Source organism: Oryctolagus cuniculus, chromosome 15 (genome assembly GCF_051225735.1).
Source record: "Oryctolagus cuniculus isolate XC-2025 breed Fujian yellow rabbit chromosome 15, ASM5122573v1, whole genome shotgun sequence".
Classification (NCBI taxonomy): domain Eukaryota; kingdom Metazoa; phylum Chordata; class Mammalia; order Lagomorpha; family Leporidae; genus Oryctolagus; species Oryctolagus cuniculus.
This window is the reverse complement of record NC_142881.1, coordinates 53,665,564-53,686,580: the sequence shown is the minus strand read 5'-3', so window position 1 is coordinate 53,686,580 and position 21,017 is coordinate 53,665,564.

The following is a 21,017-nucleotide window of genomic DNA, read 5'->3' as shown; positions in this document are numbered from 1 at the left end:
GCCCAAGTACTTGGGCCATCTTTGGCTGCTTTCCCAGGCACATTAGTGGGGAGCTGGGGACCTGGGGAGCTGGAGAAGAAGTGGAGCAGCAGGAACTTGAACCAGTGCCCATATCGGATGCCAGCATTTCTGGTGGTGGCTTAACCCACTGTGCCACAACACTGGTCCCATGGCTTCTCTCACTTTTTCAGTGGTGGTTGTGCATTATTTCCTTCTAGGTATTTTAAAACTAAATGGTTTTTAATATCTGAAATAAATTTTTATATTAAATTTATATCTTGACAACTGAGGGAATAATATTGTTTGAGTTAATGTTTTCAAAACTCTTTATACTACCATAATTCATTTATATAGAAATATTTTATCTTTTTTAGTAATGATTATTCTCAAAATTATATTATGATTACATTGGGTAATGTTTCTAAAGCAAGAATACATGGAACGGAAATGATAAACATCCTTGCCTTATTCTTGTCATAGTGAGAATTTATGCACTATCTTCCCATAAAATACTACTTTTTGAGTTGAGGAATGGATATTCAGAAACACATAGACATAATTATTTTAAGGATGAATTCACTGAATAATACTTCAGAAAGATTTTTTTAAGTTTGAAATTGATGTTGAATTTTCAAATGCCTCTTTCTTTCCTTAATCCTATTATTGTCCTGAATTACATTAATGTAAAAATGTTATTTGGGTAGGCCATATTATTCTATTGTTGCATTTTAACTTTGTTTGCTGGTATTTAATTTGATATTTTTGCATTGATATATTTTGCATTGATATATATAAATGAAGGTTTTAGTTTTTAGAGCTCCAGTTATCTATGTTTCATGTTATATTCTCCTCATGAAAATAATTTAAATATGTATTTCCTTTCAATGTCTTCTATGAATGTGTTATTTTCTGTAGTTTTAATAATTTCTAGCTTCAACGATACATTTTCCTCATAAAAATTATTCAAATAATTTTTTCCTTCAGTATCCTCTGTGAAGTTATTATCTATTATTTGCTCACGTCCTAGAACTGTATGTTTTTTTAGGAGCAGATACATGAGGAAATTCTAAAAAGTTGCTAGTGGACATTACATAATAGAATCTTGGAATTTTTAAAATTTATTTTATTTATTTGAAAAACAGAGTTACAGAGGGAGGTAGAGACAGGGAGAGAGAGAGGTCTTCCGTCTGCTGGTTCACTCCCCAGACCGCAACAGCCGGAGCTATGCCGATCCAAAGGCAGGAGCTAGGAGCTTCTTCCAGGTCTCCCATGCGGGTACAGGGGCCCAAGGACTTGGGCCATCTTCTACTGCTTTCCCAGGCCATAGCAGAGAGCTGGATAGGAAGTGCCGAGACTAGAACCGGCACCCATATGGGATGTCTGTGCTTCAGGCCAGGGCTTTAAAGAGCTGCACCACAGTGCCGGCCACAGAAACCTGGCATTTTTATCTGAGTATATAACTGATGCATGCTTATTGAAAAATGCCTACAAAGTAGACAAAGTTAGTAGAATAAAAATATGATAAATAATACTAATTATTCATTATTTTGAATAACCTTTTTTTTGTTACCAGATGCTAAAAATTTAGTAGGGATCAATGTCAGAAAAATGAGCATGCCTTAATATCTCTTCTCTCATTACAATGTTATCCTCAGAAGCCCAACTTTTGATTTATTAATATATTTTAATTTACTTATGCATATACTTTATTGTTTTTATACTAAAGGTATTTAAAACATTTCCATATATGTGGCTTTTTAAATAAGTTAATGATCCTATAATTTTAAAAGAGTAAAAGGAAAATTTTCTTGGTTATTTATTTATTTATTTATTTGAAAGGCAGATTTACAGAGAGGCAGAGGCAGAGACAGGGAGAGACGTCTTCCATCTGCTGGTTCACTCCCCAAATGGCAGCAATGGCCAGAGCTGTGCCAGTATGAAGCTAGGAGCCACAGCTTCCTCCGGGTCTCCCACGTGGGTGCAGTGGCCCAAGGACTCGGGACATCTTCCACTGCTTTCTCAGGCCACAGGAGAGAGATGGATCACAAGTGGAACAGCAGGGACTCCACCTGGTACCCATTTGGGATGCTGGCACCGCAGACAGCTGCTTTCCCCACCATGCTGAAGTGCTGGCCTTGGAAAATTTTCTTAAAGACATAACTCTAATCGAACCAGATGGGACCAGACTATATTAATTATATGAATAACCAAAAATAGACCAAAATGAAGGCCATAATCTGAGAGCAGAAAAAACAATTAGGGCTTATTTTAACCTTTTCCTTTAAATAAGTCTTCTGTATACTCCTGAGTTTATTCCCTAGGTAATAATGTCTTATATTCTTCTCTTAAAGATTTATTTATCTGAAAGGCAGAGTGATACAGAGAGAGATTTTTCTATCCACTGGTTGACTCCCCTAATGGCTGCAACAGCCATGCCTTGGCCCGGATGAAGTCAGGAGCCAGAAAAGCCATTGTGGTATCCCACATGGGTGGCACGGACCCAAGAACTTGGGCTATCATCTGCTGTCTTCTCAGGTGCATTGACAGGAAACTGGATTGGAAGTTAAGCAACCAGTAACGGAAGTAGAACTCCAGATACAGGATGCTGGCACAAGTAAGTAGCTTAACCCACTGCATAACAACACTGGTCCCAGCATCTTCTTTATGACTGGATCTTTTTGTCAAGTGCAGCTACCCACATATCGATACCTGATACATTTTTTTTTTTTTTTGACAGGCAGAGTGGACAGTGAGAGAGAGAGAGACAGAGAGAAAGGTCTTCCTTTGCCGTTGGTTCACCCTCCAATGGCTGCCGCGGCCGGCAAGCTGCGGCCGGCGCATCGCGCTGATCCGAAGCCAGGAGCCAGGTGCTTCTCCCTTGGGGTGCAGGGCCCAAGGACTTGGGCCATCCTCCACTGCACTCTCTGGCCACAGCAGAGAGCTGGCCTGGAAGAGGTTGCAACCGGGACAGAATCCGGCGCCCCAACCAGGACTAGAACCCGGTGTGCCGGCGCCGCAAGGCGGAGGATTAGCCTAGTGAGCCACGGAGCCGGCCCTACCTGATACATTTTTTAAGACAGCAAACAGTACAAAAGATTTGTTTTCAGTTTCTTTGCTCTGTTTCATATGTCTCTGTTTTGCTCTTATGTTCCTGTGGGATATTTGAGCATACTTTTAGTATTCTAAAATGTTTTAATTTACATATTCTTCAGTTTCTGTAGTGATGGTCAAGGTATAACTACATGCACATGTGACTTATCACAGTAGGCTGATGGCACCATTTTACTACTTTGAGTGAAGTTTAGAGAGTTTACTCCCATTAGATCCCTTTATCTCCCACATCTAAAAAATATATAACTATTTTATATATTTCTTCCACATAAAATTGAGTACATTAGATGGTATCAATTTTCGCTGTTTTCGCCATATACAAAAACCTCATGAGAAGTAGAATTATCTATATACTTACTTTTATCCTTTCCAATGTTACTTCTGTAAGTTCTAAGCCTTTTGTTAATAGTGTCTTCCCTTTTGGAGAATTTTCTTTAGCCATTCTTTAATAGAAGATTTGCTAACAACAAATTCTTTTAGTTTTCCTTTTTCTGAAATGTCTTTTATTTCTCCTTCATTTTCAATGGCATTTTTTAAAAAACAGATATAGAATTTGCAGTTCAGTTATTTTCTTCTAATACTTGTGAAATGCCATGTCACCATTTTCTGGCCTTCATGGTTTTGGATGCAAAATTGGTATTTTCTTATAAGTAATATGTTACCTCTTTCTGGCTGCTTTAAAGATTATTTTCCTTGTTTTCAGTTTTCAGAAGCTTAATTATGATGTACAGAAGTATTTGAGTATAATCTTTTTGCAGTTTTCTCAGATTCTTGGTTCTTCAGGTTCATGTCTTTCACCAAATTTGGGTAGTTTTTGGCCATAATGCCTTTGAATCTTTTTCCACTTCTACTCAGTCCCTTCTAAGCTTCCAATGATACCAACATTAACTCTTTTATTATAGTCCCATAGATCCTTGAGGTCTTATTTATTTCATTTTCATCTATTTTCTCACTGTTGGTCAGATTGGCTAAGTTTTTAATGATATGTCTTCAAGTTTACTGACTCTATACCCTGTCATCCCCAATCTATTAATGTGCATATTCAATTAACTTTTTTTGGTTATTGTATTTTCCATTTCTAGGATTTCCATTTGATTGTTATTAAAATTATTACTAGAAGTCAAACAATTTGTAATTCTTTGCTGAGATTTTCTATGTGTTTTTTAGAGAATTTATGATTGCCCATTGAAACATTTCTATGATGGTTGCTTTAAAGTCCTTATCAAGTTGTCCCGACATCTGACTCATGTTGGTACCACTGGTTCTTAATAGAATGAGTAAATGTCTATTTATCCTAGATATTTTTATTATATTATATTATATTATGATCATACTATATTATGACATTATGACACTCTGGTTCCTATTTAACCGGCATTTTTTTCCTCCATGTGCAGTTCATACTTCTGCTAAGGTGCACCTCAAGGTCTGGCTGGTTGTATATGCTCAGCTTCTTGCAGGGTCTCTTCTACCACTCCTGGCAAAGGTGGGAACAGGCTCACACTACTTGCTGCAGGGTACAGATGGCAGCTTGGCTCCACACAGAGCCTTATAATACCAGGTAAGAAGAAGTGCAGGTCCAGTGATCCTTGCTCCTACTAGCCGTTCTGCCCTTTTGATGCCAGGGTAGGGGTGGAAGTTCACCTCCTCACTGGGTTCTGCTGATACCAGAGGAGGGGGCAAGTAGATAACTACCTTGCTTTCTACCACTTACTTCCGCTTCCTTGGTGTTAGGTACCTATAGAGGTTCATTTCCTGCTGAATTTTGCTGGTATATGGAGTATGGTTAACCTGGAACACCTTTTAATCTCATCTGGCACTTGCTTGTTCAACCTTGTTTATGTTTGGTGGGATAGAGCCTCAGCTGACCACAGGGCTGCACTGTTACTTCCTTAGTGGAGAAATTCAATCACTGCATATTTTTAATAGGCAAAGGATCTTCATTTCCCTGCTGAGCTCCTCAAACACTAATCAGATGTGGGGAATCAGAGTGCTGACTGTTTTTCATGTGGGCAGGGGACTGGAGTGGAAGATAAACTTCCTACTCCATGACTGAAACTACAGGGGTAAAAGGTATGTTTGCTTTCCCTTGGTGTATGGCTAAAGTAGAGTAGGACTTCACATGATTTTAGTTCATGTGTTTCCTGATCCTTTGGTTTGGAATATGCATGCTTTCCTTTGGGCCATTTTGGTCAGTGACAATGGCATGCCTGGGTTGTAGGTTTCTGCATTGAGCCCTCTTAGATGTGTGGAAGGCAACAAGGAGACCCAGATAGCTCACCAACATGTTGGTCCTCAAGTCATAAGGTCCTTTGCAGCCAGATTTCTTCTTTCTTACATTCTGAGAATTCCTATGCTTGTGTTGTTTAGGGCTTGCTGCTTTTTTTTTTTTTTTTTTTTTTTTTTTTTTTGTATGTTTGTTTGTTTGTTTGTGGAGGACAGAGCCTGGGAGAAATGAAACTACTCCATCTTGGCAGAATCAGAACTCCCTATCAAAGGAAGATTTAGATTTTGCAAAACCCACAATGAGCCTTCATTTTTTATTTCATGTGTTGCACAGGATTCATTCAACTTCCTGACCCTCCTCGTCAAATGAAATGGTATAAGATCAAGAACAGACCCAGTTTAAGTCATCATTAATCTGTTAAAAGAAGAAGAGGGGAAATAAACCTTTTCTCTGACTAACTATGTCAAAAATTTCTTAATATGTCTTTACATAATACATGATAAGTGAGAATATTTGATCTAGCGACAAGGGTAATATTTCCTCTGGATTTATATCTACCATTTAGCACCACCAAGTTTAGTTCATGAGCACATTTAATGATAAATATCCCTTTTAGGTTAATTTTTCTATATCTAAAATAGTGGCCCAGTGGGAAGTGATGGCCAATCCATTCCTCAATGGTTTCAGGTAGGAAATGGTGAGTTCATCATCAATCTTACTCTTCAGTCCTTCAGGGAAAATTATCTTAACAGAACATTGTAAAGCTAAATACATTTAAAAGATTATCAGAAACAGATTATAAATCTAAGCATAAGTGTCATGATTCTGGGCACCAATTAAAATCACCTGGGGAATAGGAAAAAATAATACTAATGGGATTGCATTGACCCACATAAATTACATAAGGATATCTTGGGTAAGGCATGAGCGTTAGTATTTGTTAATGCTCTCAAAGTGATTCTAATGTGCAACCAATTTAAAAGTAATTCATACAGGTGGTGCTGTTTTCTAAGACAGGGAATTTATATCTTATAACTACTTGCATCAACCATACCAGATAAAAATTCTAGACTGACTTGAAGGTGTACTGATTGTATGAGAGGTAGCTTAAATACAATCCCTTTAAGACTGTTCCTTCCAATTTTACTAGACTTGTTTTGCTACCTGAAAGTCTTTCAAATCAAGTGAAAGAATAGGAAATGCTCAAAAATATTATCAGCAAATAAAGAATGGAGCATCATGAATCTAGAGAGATGGGAACTTTAAAAGTCATGTCTCTTTTATAGAAATTGTGTTAATAGCCATCCAGTTTAGTTTGTCTGGTTCCTTAACTATGAGAAACATAAAATTCAGCCTTATAGAACAAAACCTTAATTTTCAAGAAGTACTTTCCAGTGAGTCCATAAAATGTAAAGAACTGATACTGTTGGATTTCTGTGTAGAGGGCACCAAACTGTGAGCCCACTGTTCCTAGTAGAGGGAGCTCATATTTGACCTGTCAAGCCAATTTCATTGTATCCATGGAGAACATTTCTAAGCAGGAGTTTCCATTTTTGAATTCAGGGTTTATTGGGCTGGTTCTCATAAGTGGCAAGTTAGTCATAACTAGAAACTTTTATCTAGAGGAGTGGTGTCAAGCAAAAAAGGATAACAGCAAGAAATTTCGGCCCTTCATTCTGGAAAAGGCTGGGGGAAGGTGCCTGTTTATGAGGCTGGGTACGTACCCACGGAATACATCACATGTCAGGGCTTCCTCAGCAGAAAACAAGTCCATATGTCAGTGAAATATTGCAAGGAGACATTACAGAAGCTTATGAATGAGATGAGTGTTATTGGGACAGAAACATCAAAGGTTGCTTAAATCATTTCTCAGGGAACGCAACTTCTATGGTTCTTTAATTTATTTTACCTTAGGAATATGGACAAAGGATTGGAGAACACCAGGCCTAGCCATCTCCTTTGTCTAAGAAGAGTGAGTTTGTTGATGATAAAATTAATCTTTTCTTTTCCTTACATTTTGATATCTGATATGGGCATTTGGTGTAATGGTAAAGATGCTGTTTGGGATGCCACATTCCATATCAGTGTGCCTGGCTTTGAGTCCCAGCTCTGCTCCCTATTCTAGCTTCCTTCTAATGCAGACCCAATGAGGCAAAAGATGATGATTCAAGTAGTTGGGTCACTGCCACCCATGTGGGAGACCTGGATTGAGTTCTTGGCTCCCAGATTTGGCCTGGCCCAGCACCAGCTATTGTCAGCATTTGGAGAGTGAACCAACAGATAGGAGTTCTGTGACCACCTTTTTCTCTTTCTCTGGCTCTAAGCCACTCAAATAAATACAGTGAATAAGTTAAAAAATAGTTTGTTTAAAAGTTTAAGATTTATTTTTTGATTTGAAAGGCAGAGCTACAGAGAGGCAGAGGTAGAAAGAGAGAGAAAGTCTTTCATTTGTTGGTTCGGTCCCCAAATGGCCGCCATGGTCACAGCTGGGTTGATCTGAAGCCAGGAGCCAGGACCTCCTTTGGGGTCTCCCAAAGGGTCTTCCCTTGGGTTCAGGGGCCCAAGAAGGGGCCATCTTCTACTACTTTCCCAGGACATGGCAGAGAGCTGGATCAGAAGTGGAGCAGTCAGGACTCAAACCGGCACTCATATGGGATGCTGGCACTGCATGTGGTGGTTTTACCCACTATGCCACAGCACTGGTTCCTTAAACTAACTTTTTATAAACTGTTTCCCTGATTCACCTATCACAGACTATGGCATATTAAGAGGGTTTCCACCAAATTTTTTTTCTAATTTCCTCTTGGATTTCACACTGACAAGGATCTCCTTTATGTTTGTTGATACTGATGAGACATTTGCAACAACTGCTCCTAGTGGCCAGGTAGTTTTGAGAGCATCATACTTCTCTTGATTTGGAGCATAAAATCAGTCTAAGATTTGTAATTTTCTACTCAAATAGGCCATTTTTCTTGATATAACAAAGTAGAAAGGCTCAAATATAGCACAATTAGCCAACCTGGCTTCTAGAAACTTTATAGGGAATTTAGCAAGTGCACAGTAACCACATAAGTAACCCAAGGAGTTAAACAGAGTTGTTCATGTAGGACAAACAGAGGATTCCTTGAAAGTTTGCCATTCCAGATTTCAAAGAAGGAGTAACAAATAATTCACTGTTCTAAAGACAGTGATGGTTAGGTTAATACAAATTTGTTTAATGTCTACTGCATGCTAAAATGAGAATATAAAGCAATGGATAAAATATGGTAAATGACCTTTAGAAACTTACAGATGATGATAGTCTATTTTTATCCAAACTTGACCTGGTAAATATCCCTGGTTTCAGAAAGTGTTGAAACAATTTTAACTTCTGCTTCACAGTTCACCAATGATTACATAATTGACTACAGTCCTTAATTCCAGCCTTGAATATAATTACTGCTGGTTGACTTACTCATCTCTCATTTTATATATTTATTATTAAAGCAATTCTATAAAAAGAATTCTAGAAGCATTCAAATTATATGAAGATGGTTCACTGGACAAAGTGCATAAATTATAGCTAGTGGTTTTTCAAAGTCTTAGCAGGCAGCCACCAACGTTCTCAATATTTATTGGCCTTCTCTTACACGTCTATGTCCAAAAGGAACATGAGCCTCACTGTCCACAACTACAAGGAGCTATATCACACATCCAGGATATAAAGCTTGTTCCATGATTAATTGGGTCTCCAAATATATTGAATGAGAGTCAAATGAAAATAAAAGCTCCCGATAGATAACTATAGTGCTTGAAAATATTTATTTTCACTTAATGATAGCTACAGAGTTTCTCCAAAATTAAGATGATTATCTCAATGTATATTACATGTTAAAGTGAAATTAAAGAAAAAAAGGATTCAGTTTGGACAAAAGAAACGATTGTGAAGAGAGGTCAGCTACATTACTTCACCTCTTTCCATATTGGCTAACTAAATCATGTGCTCACTAGATAACTGGGTTTATAAATGAACGGCTAAAAATGTGTATGGTCTTACCCATGAAATATTTTCACAGAGACAAAAAAAGTCTGACTAATTTGAGTTAGACTTAAGTCGTCTTTCTTTTGCAATGATTGATATCATGAGACAATGAAAGAGTAATCAACTTCTACTTCTGATGTGGTCAGATATTTGCCAGGAGAGAATTTGTGAAATTCTCTTCACACTTCAGACTATATCTGCTCATAAGACAACAAGGAAAGACTAAACTGATTATTGAGGCCCTACCTAGTTCTGTAATTCCATGTCACCAGACACAGATTCTGAAGGATTTTATATCCATAATAATCATATAAATGATAAAATTGACCTGGTGTTATTAAAGCGTATTCTTATAGGATCAAGTTCATTTAAGGACTGAGGAACATCCTAAGCTGAGAAACACACTAAGGCCAAGACCTAGGATATAGCTGCAGCAATTAAATTGCTGAGCTCTTAGAGGAGAGTAAGGCTGATATTATCATGAGATATGATGATAAAATTAAAATGCTTTGCATAAATTTTGGGGCTATATAAATGTCATAAATTAGGCATTATTTTTACTGTGTTTATTGAAGGACTAACATATAGAATTGATTTCAATAGGACATTGCAGAAGTTAAGGACAATTTGGAAGAAAATTCATTTTTTATTCTGACATTCCTTCCATTTCTTCATCCAAACAGTATTTATGGAGTTTCTTCTACTTGTAAAGTACCAGTGGAGGAATTGAAGATGTGTCTAAGATTCTTTCACATCCTCAATGAGTCTGCACTCTAGTGAATATATATGAAACAGCATAGTCTATTTTTCTTTAATAGTTTTATGTGTAGATGATCATTTTCCCTGACTAGGTTTTATGTTCTTTAAAGGTCCAAACTAGATGTTTTTTCTTTTAAGCTCCTACAGAATATTCAATAGGCTGTTGGGTATATTTAGTTAAAAAATGAAAATAATCTCTGGGATAGGATTATTTAAAGTGCTATACCAATGGACATTATGATCATCACTTACATTTGAGACTTTCTGTAGTGCAACTCAGAAAGATATATAGAAACTTAGATTTCATCACCTTGATATAATACTGGACCACCAACAACCAACAATAATAATACAACCAACAATGAACTATTCCTGAGGGCTAATTATGTGCCAGCACTATGTTATATATTTATATTCATTATTTCATTTACTCCCTACAACAATCCCTTTGAATTGAAACCTAAGCTCTTCATTTTACAATGAAAAAATCAAGATTTGCAGATGATAACCAAAACCACAGGGTTAATGAGTGACAGAACTGGAAATGGAATCCAGGCAGTACAGTTAACCAATATATGAAAGGAGATTGTGTTACAGGGAGCTGAATCTACCTAATTTACTATGTAAATAATATACAAAATGGGGCTGACTCTGTGGCATAGTGGGAAAAGCTGTCACCTGAAGTGCTGGCATCCTATATAAGTGCCAGTTCAAGTCCCAGCTGCCCCACTTCCCATGCAGCCTTCTTCTAATAAGCCTGAGAAAGCAGCAGAAGACAGCTTATGTCCTTGGGCCCCTGCACCCATGTGGGAGACCTGGAAGAAGCTCCTGACTCCTGGATTTGGATTGGCCCAGCTCTGGCCATTGCAGCCATTTGTGGAGTGAACCACTGGATGGAAGATCTCTCTCTCTCTCTCTCTCTCTCTGCCTCTGCCTCTCTGTAACTCTGCCTTTCAAATAAACAAAAAACATCTTTAAAAAATAATATGTTGGCAGGCGCCACAGCTCACTAGGCTAATCCTCCGCCTTGCAGCACCGGCACACCGGGTTCTAGTCCCGGTCGGGGCACCAGATTCTGTCCCGGTTGCCCCTCTTCCAGGCCAGCTCTCTGCTGTGGCCAGGGAGTGCAGTGGAGGATGGCCCAAGTCCTTGGGCCCTGCACCCCATGGGCAACCTGGCTCCTGGCTTCGGATCAGCGCGATGCGCCGGCCGCGGCGTGTGGCTGCGGCGCGCGGCCACGGCGGCCATTGGAGGGTGAACCAACGGCAAAGGAAGACCTTTCTCTCTGTCTCTCTCTCTCTCACTGTCCACTCTGCCTGTAAAAAAATAATAATAATATGTAGAATTTCAGACCAATCTAGACTAGTGGTTCTCAATGGAGGATGATATCCCTGGAGATACATGGCAATGTCTGCATACATGAAGATGCCAACTTGAGAGTGATACAGAATCTGGAGTTTAGAGGCTAGGAATGATGCCTGATATTCTGGCCCAAATGTCCATGAAGAATCTTCAATATAGACCTCTCTTTCCATGCCAGAACAGTTTTGTTGACCATGAGTGACTTCCTTCTTATAGCTCAAGCAGTCATGAACATACATACCCTATAAGGTTAACACAAGGTCAAGCAAATATGAAGTACAGTTAGGATCCCCGAGTTTCTATGGAAGACAATGCCATGTAGGATATTTAATTTTTTTCCAAAAGGAAAGAAAAGCATCTGCATCTGATATGCATCACTTTTTGATGGAGTTTGGAATCTGTAAACATTTGGTTTATAGGTCATTCTGCATCTCCCAATTAGTCCCTGTACTTCCTGCTAACTTTTATTCATGTCCTCTAGTTTTTCTAAAATATAAGTATAGCTTAAGTCTTTCTTATATTTGAGACTCTTTCCATCCAGCAGTTATATGGCTTTATCTATGAGTAGCTAAGATAAATAGCTGTAGCAATTTCATGGTACTTTAAGTCACATTTCTTGATTATCTCTGGATTTTCAGGGACCATTAGAGATCCCCGCGTGAATCTTGGAATAATGAAAAGTACATTTCGGCAATGACTTTAGGTACTCTGCTATTGCTGCATTGATTTAGAAACACATTTATAAATCATTTTTTTCCAATTTTAACTTGTAATAAAATGAGTCTTAACCAAAGTGCCCTTTTCAATCTAAATGCTTAGGTTTAAGCACAGCAGGCCAAATTGAGAATTAATTAACATTTTGAAGCCATAGTGCTATATTGTTTAATCTTAAGTTGTACTTCAAATAGCAATTGATTTCTATACCACAGCAAAACAACTGTTCCTTCTTCCCATGCCCTTTTAAATTAAAAAAATGGATAGTGTATATTTAGAGCATAAGATTAAATAATGCAATCATTAAATGTTTTTGATGAAGCCACCATAATATCTTATTACAGAACTCTGGTTTCCCCAAGTCATCTTTATAACTTTGATAAACAATTATTACTAAATAAGTAAGACAGAAAACCAACTAATACTGAATGCATTAGTATAATTTATGTATTCATAAACCTGATAATAGACATGTATTTCTAAAAATTCTTAAAGTACAGGTAATAATGGAATCAGTCAGCAATTTGCCACTTGCAATTAATCACTCTCTTCATATTCACAACATTCAATTTTTCTTGCTATTTGAGAGAGTAATGATTAATTGATAGAAGTTTAACAAGTGCACTAATAGCAGGTGCTCCTAATTGCAAAGTCTTCAGAATGATTCTATCCAAATCTACTTTATGCTAATTTGTACAGCATTAGTCATAACACTTTATGATTTTACTTTTAAAATGACTTTTCTTTTAGTCACCCTAATTTAATTAAGAATTTTAACTAGTTGCGTGTATCAAGAACACCAATGAATTTTAAATTTCTGAGTTTGATTACCATAAGAGATTAACAAGAAGGCTCATAAAAAATGCACGGCTGCCAATTAGAAGCATCAACACTGTGTAAATTAGAATTTGTTAATTGGTTTAGGAAATGTAAATTCAATTTTTTGAAATTTTATGAACTGAAAAATTGATTATATTTTTGTGAGCCTCCAGAAATATCTTATTAAGTGATATTTGTTTCAGTAGTTTCTGGAATTATACTTGTACTTTAGGCACAAATGTTTCTATTTCATTTGTTTCAAAAATATCTGACTTTAGCATTCATTTTTCATCCAAAAATATTTGCCCCTAATCATCTATGCTACTAAATGAATACTTAAAAACATATTTTTCTTTCATCTGTCTTTGCTTTCAGCTAGGTGGATAAAATATGCATCGTAGGTAAGGTCTGCTATTTTGTACTTTCAATATTAAAGTCCATGTAATTAATTCAGTTTCCTTAAACACTAGGTGTTTATGACTAAACCTACAGATGTTTTTTCAAAGATGCATATTGAAATAGCATTTCAGGTATGCAGATTAACACACTTTGCCTCTAGGAAATAGACCTAGCAATCTTACATTTTATGATTATAAGAAGAGAACTATATTTTTAGCATGCATTGTGGAATGTGGCAGTGTTAGCAATGTAAGATCAAAATCTCTTAACAAAGTCTATACACAGTTGAGTACCAACCTTTCATCAATTACTCGCATGCTATGCTGCAGTCAAAAACCACTGCTGGAATTTAGGTCAGGCCTAAAATACTCTTTTGGCTGTGTCTACGCAGTATACATGAGGAGATAGGGGAAGAACAGGGCATTAATTTGCTTTGCAAACTGGGCATTCTGTACATGTACTGTCCAAGAAATATGACTCATTTCCAGGTTTCAGATTTCAAGGTTTCAGATTCAGTGGATGTAGTTGGCTATACCAAATCTATATCATTAATATATCATCCCAAATTGGTACAACCTGATTACTCTATTTGTGCATAGCTTCCAAAGAGATAAGACACTGGATAAAACCAAGGGGTAAAGGAAACACAAATTAATGTTTTCTCTTTCAGTCAATGGGGTAGAAAGGAACTTACTTTCTATAGAGAACATACTTCATGCATTTGGTTCTGTACTCCTTATCTTTAAGCAGAATGTGGGGCCCCAGACAACTAGACTTGGGAAATGTGTAGCAGGAAGAAGATATTGTATCAGGGAAGGAAGCTGCATGAATCCAGACTTAAAAGAGATGTAGTTACTAGAAATCAGGTGGGTTGTACCAGAGCATCCGCTGATTATGGAGACACAGGATGAGTTTGTTTTTTCAACCCTGATATCTTCCTCTTTTCTTCCGTCCCCTCTCCACCATGATCCTCAAGTTACGCTAGTTTAAAAGAAAAGAGTGGGGGCTGGCATCATGGCATGGCAGTTGACGCTGCCACCTGCAATGCCGGCATCCCATATGGGTGTTGGTTCGTGTCCCAGCTGTTCCACTTCCAATCCAGATCCCTGCTTGTGGCCTGGGAAAAGCAGCAGAGGATTGCCCAAGTACTTGAACCCCTGCTACTCATGTGGGAGACCTGAAGGAAGCTCCTGGCTCTGATCTGTCTCACTCCTGGACATTGCAGCCATCCGGGGAATGAACCTATGGATGAAGGATCTCTCTCCCTGTCCCCTTTGGTTCTGCCTTTCAAATAAATAATAAATCTTTTATAAACGAATACAATAGAAACAACTTCCATTTCAAAAATAAAAGGATTAAATAAATTAAGATGTTAGTGGAATAGTATGCAACTATTAAAATGATAGATAGATAGATAGATAACACCATTCTGAGTAGCATGATAAACTCTAACAGTACTGTTCCATCTCATACAAGACACGAATTATCCTGTTGCTACCTACTTATTAGACACTTTGTAGTCATCATGGTTATTAGATTGACTGTCAGAGTATGACAGTGCTTGTATTCAAGTATTTTACTTAATGATGGCCCCAAAGTGATGTTGGCAATTCGGGTATACCAGAGAAGCTATGAAGTGATTCTTTAAGCGAAAAAATTAAGTTCTCAACTTGATAAGGAAACAAAAAATCATATGCTGAGGTTACTAAGATCTATGGTAAGGTATTGTTTTTAATCTCTTATTTTGATGAATTTATATATTAAACATCATCATAGGTATGTAAGTATTGGAAAAATATATTTGTAGGGTTTCATACTATCAGCAGCTTCAGCAATCTACTGGGAGTCTTAGAACATATATCCTGTGGATAAATGGGAGACATTTTCTATTGACATAGAAATAAGTTCACAAGCTATTAATTTATTGAGGCACCTATATGTGGCATACCTGTTATGTGTCAGGTATGACCTAGGTGTTTCAGCAATAGATAAAGCAGTTCTTAAGGAGCTTACATTCTAGAGGGCTATTCATAAAACTAAAATCTAAGCAAACAGGGACTGTTTCCATGAAGAAACAGATAGGGTAATGGGCCAAAGGAGGGAAAAAGTGACATTTGATTAAGTGAAAATTTGAGAGATTTGAGACTCACTCAGTTCTGTAGATCAAAAGAGGATAAGACATTGGAATAAGAACATCCCCAGCAGAGAGGCAAGTCAGCAAGAAAGCTCTGAAATGGATGTATGAAGGCCAAATGTATGGGCAGAAAGAATGGCCAAGGCTGGAAAGGAAGCAAAACAGCAAGTGCAACAAAGAATGGAAAGAAAAACCACAGTGACAGGAGTGAATTGATTACACTCATTACCCACACTCAGTTATCTTTTCCAAGGATGCCACCGAGTAAGCAAGTATCATATAGCCTGAGGTGGCAGTGACTCTGGGTCTAAGGAGGAATCTCTCAATGGTATATTCTCTGAGTATTAATAAACAGGAGTGTCAAATGCATTGTCTCATATCCAGTGGGGTACGGACAAGTATGGCTGCACCTTCATATGTTTATTAGAAGTAGAAACACTATGTGAGCCAGTCACACACATCTGGCTCCTGTGCTCTATGGGCTGGAAGTTTTTACATCCATCTTAAACCTGTTTATTATGGGAGTGTATATTCTGGAGGAATGGGGGAAACAGTCATTGCCACCAAATTCCCTAGGTAGAAGACTATCTCTTGGGGCATTTCAACTTTACTTCCAATTTGTCATCCTTTTCCCACTTTTATGGATGTACTCTATGATATTTTTTCTGTAGTAACTGAAGGCCTCTTTTAAGTTTCACCCCCTTTGAACCTCCTCTCATAATGTGGCATTGGGAACTTCTATGGTATGCACAAAATGTCTAATTCTCTGCTCTCCAGTTGGGGTCTTATGGAGGAATCCTAAGCAACACCGTTCCATGTGAAGTCACACTTCCTTAGGTTAATGAAGAAAACAATATTTATCTTGTTCAGGGTATGGAGCAATGCTTGATGAATAAATACTCCAAGTGTTTTGGAAATGTAAGTGTTGGTATCATTGCAATTATAATTAGCTGATCCTACCATCCAGACTAAGAATGAGCACCAAGTTATGGTTGACTCTTTTTTTTTTTTTTCAGGAGTAAGGGAAAGGGTCTATTGGGGAAAACCCAGCAGGCCAGAGGGAAGGGGAGAGGAAGGAAAAGAGAGAGAAGGAGACTGTAAGAGAGAGAGAGACAGAGAAGAGAGGAGATAGCAAAGAGAAAAGAGAGAGAGCAGAGAGAAGAGAGATGAGAGGGGGAGAGGAGAGGAGAGCAGAGAGTGCAGAGAAGAGAGAGCGAGAGAGCCACCTGTTCAGGAACAAGTCCTTTTGAAACTTTGCCAGGGGCCGGCTCCGCGGTTCACTAGGCTAATCCTCCGCCTTGCGGCACCGGCACACCGGGTTCTATTCCCGGTCAGGGCGCCGGATTCTGTCCTGGTTGCCCCTCTTCCAGGCCAGCTCTCTGCTGTGGCCCAGGAGTGCAGTGGAGGATGGCCCAAGTGCTTGGGCCCTGCACCCCATGGGAGACCAGGAGAAGCACCTGGCTCCTGCCATCAGATCAGCGTGGTGCGCCGGCCGCAGTGCGCCGGCCGCGGAGGCCTATGGAGGGTGAACCAACGGCAAAAGGAAGACCTTTCTCTCTGTCTCTCTCTCTCACTGTCCACTCTGCCTGTCAAAGAAAGAAAGAAAGAAAGAAGGAAGGAAAGAAGGAAACTTTGCCAGAGGGCAGGCAGGGAAGCAGGAGCAGAGAATCCCATTAGGATGTGGGTGTAGCTTGACAACAGCGATTGGGCCATGTGACCACCTGGCTTCCAGCAATGGGAGTGGGGGGGCTAGAGCCTAGGATGGTGTCAGGGTGTAGATCATGCCATAGCTAAAACTGCGCCATTTTCCTCACATTCCCCCTTTTGTTTTTTATAAAGAGGAGTTGTGTGGGATTACATTAGCCCCAAAAGTCCAAGAGGGGTAGAGGGATGATAATCTGTCTTTAGAGCTACTTCCTGCTGACATGGGACGACGAGATACCCTTCGCTGGCATGGGGCGATGTCTCAGGCCGCTGTCTCCTGGGTGGGGAGCCGACTACATTCCTGTAGCAGCATTTGGTTGACCGCCTGGTTGCTGAAGGCCTTGGTTTGTTCCATTATCACCTGCTGTAAACACTTAAGCAGACACTGTAGTATAAAAGTCAGGGTGAGAATAGTAACCAATGATCCTAAGAGTGGCATTAACCAGGTAATGAGAGGATTTCATAGAGGAGAGGAGGTGGGGGGGGTTCTCTGGAACCTTGTGAGAACAGTTTTATGGATGTGGTTTAAAGCTGATCCCAACCAAGACCAGGAGAAAGGCCACTTAACTTTTGCAGGTAGCGGGCTTTGTCTGTAGAGAAATTCTGAACAATCATACAATATTAAGTAGGAGAGACAACCATCAGTACACACAGGTTGGGAGTAGAGCCATTGATGTTAGAGTAGGGGCTACGGTTACAAAGGAATGAGGCCCAAGTGGGCTAGATACAAAGGACAGAATCATTATTAGAGGACCTAAGAAAGGTGCTGTCTAAGCCACGAATAAGTTCTCCGATTGAGAGGCAAATAGAAACTGACAGAAGGGGCTTGATAATAATCTGGCAGGTGGGGTACATCATAAGGGAGATGTGAACCTCTTGGGGAAGGCACCCTGTTGACTTCTATTACCTAGCTGGCCTGGGAGGAGAGCTGGCCAGGTAAAGGCAGGTGGCATCTCACACAGGAAATATACAGTTCTGCCTGCAATGTTACTCACCCTACTTGACAGTCACCTCAGCAGCAGTGGTTACCTTGGAAGTTGGGCTGAATGAAGGGCTTTTCAGCTTGGAGCCAGCAAGATCTTGGCTCTGACCTAGGGGTCCTTCGACTCCAGGGCAGTTCCATTTCTAGTGATCCAACTCTTGGCTGGTAGAGCTGCCAGGGCTCCTCATAAGCAGACTTCTGCTGATTTTTTTTTTTTTTTGACAGGCAGAGTGGACAGTGAGAGAGAGAGACAGAGAGAAAGGTCTTCCTTTGCCGTTGGTTCACCCTCCAAAGGCCGCCACGGCCGGCGCACCGCGCTGATCTGATGGCAGGAGCCAGGAGCCAGGAGCCAGGTGCTTTTCCTGGTCTCCGATGGGGTGCGGGGCCCAAGCACCTGGGCCATCCTCCACTGCACTCCCTGGCCACTGGCCACAGCAGAGAGTTGGCCTGGAAGAGGGGCAAACGGGACAGAATCTGGCGCCCCAACCGGGACTAGAACCCGGTGTGCCGGCGCCGCAAGGTGGAGGATTAGCCTAGTGAGCCGCGGCGCCGGCGATCTTTTTTTTTTTTTTTTTTTTTTAAGATTTTATTTATTTATTTGAGAGGCAGAGTTATAGACAGTGAGAGGGAAAGACAGAGAGAAAGGTCTTCCATCTGCTGGTTCACTCCCCAAATGGCCGCAACAGCCAGAGCTGAGCCAATCTCAAGCTAGGAGCTGCTTCTTCCGTATTTCCCATGCAGGTGCAGGGGCCCAAGCACTTGGGTCATCTTCTACTGCTTTCCCAGGCCATAGTAGAGAGCTGGATTGGAAGAGGAGCAGCCGGGACTAGAACCAGCGCCCATGTGGGATGCTGGTGCCGCAGGTGGAGGATTAACCTAGTGTGCCACAGTGCCGGCCCTGTGGCTGACTCTTCACCTTCTCTACAGATGCTCTATACTTTGGAGGAATGCAATTTAATGAAGCACGTTGTGAGTCTCAACTATTGTAAATGCCAAGTGTAATTATGAGAAATATCATAGTTTTGGTATGAACCATATAGTAATATTAGGTTCTGATGGGTTTCATTTACATTATAGATCATGTAGTCAGGGTCTTACTCTACATTCTCTGAAGTGCCCAGTAGCCTGCTGGCATATCACAACTGTACAATAAAAGCAGTAATGAACTTGAAATCTCCTCTCCTTTACAAGAGCTTGATTTGCTTCCATATTAAAAAAAAAAAAAAAACTAGAAAAGAAGAGAGATGCTGTCTTATTTTTGCAGAAGGTAAATCAAAATCTTTGCTAATGGGAACATGAAATTTTTCTTCTCCTTACCAATCAGGAAAACACAAATTATTTACCCTGATAAGTCTGGTTGTATTGCTCTTAAATCATTTATAGTCCACTAAGTGCTTTGAATAATGGAGGAGCTAAGAGGGCCCCTGATTTAATTTTGTCTCCTGTGTTTCTTCAGTATCTCTGTGCTTTCTTGCATTTAGGGGAATAGCACAGAAAAGAGAGTTAGGATTTTTTTTTTAAAAAAGAAAGCTATTAAGAGCTTTTACAAGGGACTAGACTTTTAATAAAACCTCTCTGTATGCATAAAGGGCAATCCTCCAGAGATCTGGAAAGAGGCAACCTCAAAGTTAAACATTTGAAAAGCAAACTAAATTCATGAGTTTAAAATCATTTTCTTTCTTCTTCCACTCTGATCTTCCTTATAATAGATACAACATTGGTTCAGTACATTCCATAACCTAAAGTCTCTGATAGATCATAGTATCAAATTATAAGAGCATATATTTGCCTGTCATTTTAGTTTATAAAATGCCACATTACACATGTATTCGTTTTCTATTGCTGTCATAACAAATTACCATGAATTTAGTGGTTTGAAATATATATTTATTATTTCAAAGTTCTGTAGGTTGAAAGTAGAGGCTCAGGTTGGATCAGCTGGCTCTGCTCCAAGTTTCAGAAGGCTGAAATCACGGTGTCTGTGGGGCTCCATTCCATTCTGGTGGTTCCTGGGCTGTGTTCACTTCCAAGTTTTTCACTTTGTTGGCAGAATTCAATTACAGGAGGTTGTAGGGCTGTGGTCTTTATTTCCTTGCTGATTTTGGCTGAGGGTTATTCTCAGCTTTCATAGACTTCCTGTATCCCTTCACTAATAGCATCCTTTCTCCATTCACAAAGCCAGTGGTGGTAGATCAAGTCCTTTCCCAGCTTAGAACTTTTGTGACTCCCCCTTTTACTTTTCTCTCCTCTACTTCTCATCTGAAAAAAAAATCTTCTGTTTTAAGGCCTCATGTGACTATAGACTGGACTCAGTTAGATAATGCAGAATGATCTCAACATAGAGAGATCATGTCAGCAGATAACTTTTTCCATCTGTTCCAGAGATTGATGCACAGACATCTTTGGAATTATCATACTAGGTAAGGTGGGCACTATTATCTCAATTTTATATATGAAGAACTGTAGGATCTAACTAGCAAAAATTATTTAACCCAGGACATAGAGCAAATAAATGAAAAAGCCCAAGGATCATGACTAAAACTCTTTTACTATTTTCAGTATTCTTTGATTGATGTTTCAGCAAAGATGGCCAACAGCAATTTTTGCGTACGTTTTCTTACTGCTAATAATGCTAGAGAAAAGAGCATTTCCTCTCTCTCTCAGCCTCATATTACTTTGAAAAAGGACTCTGATAGGTCTTGTTTACATGTGCCAACAAAAGACTAGTTAATCTGTTCTCACGTATGGGTGTAACACAGATAGCTTGTCTTAGTTATGCCTCCAA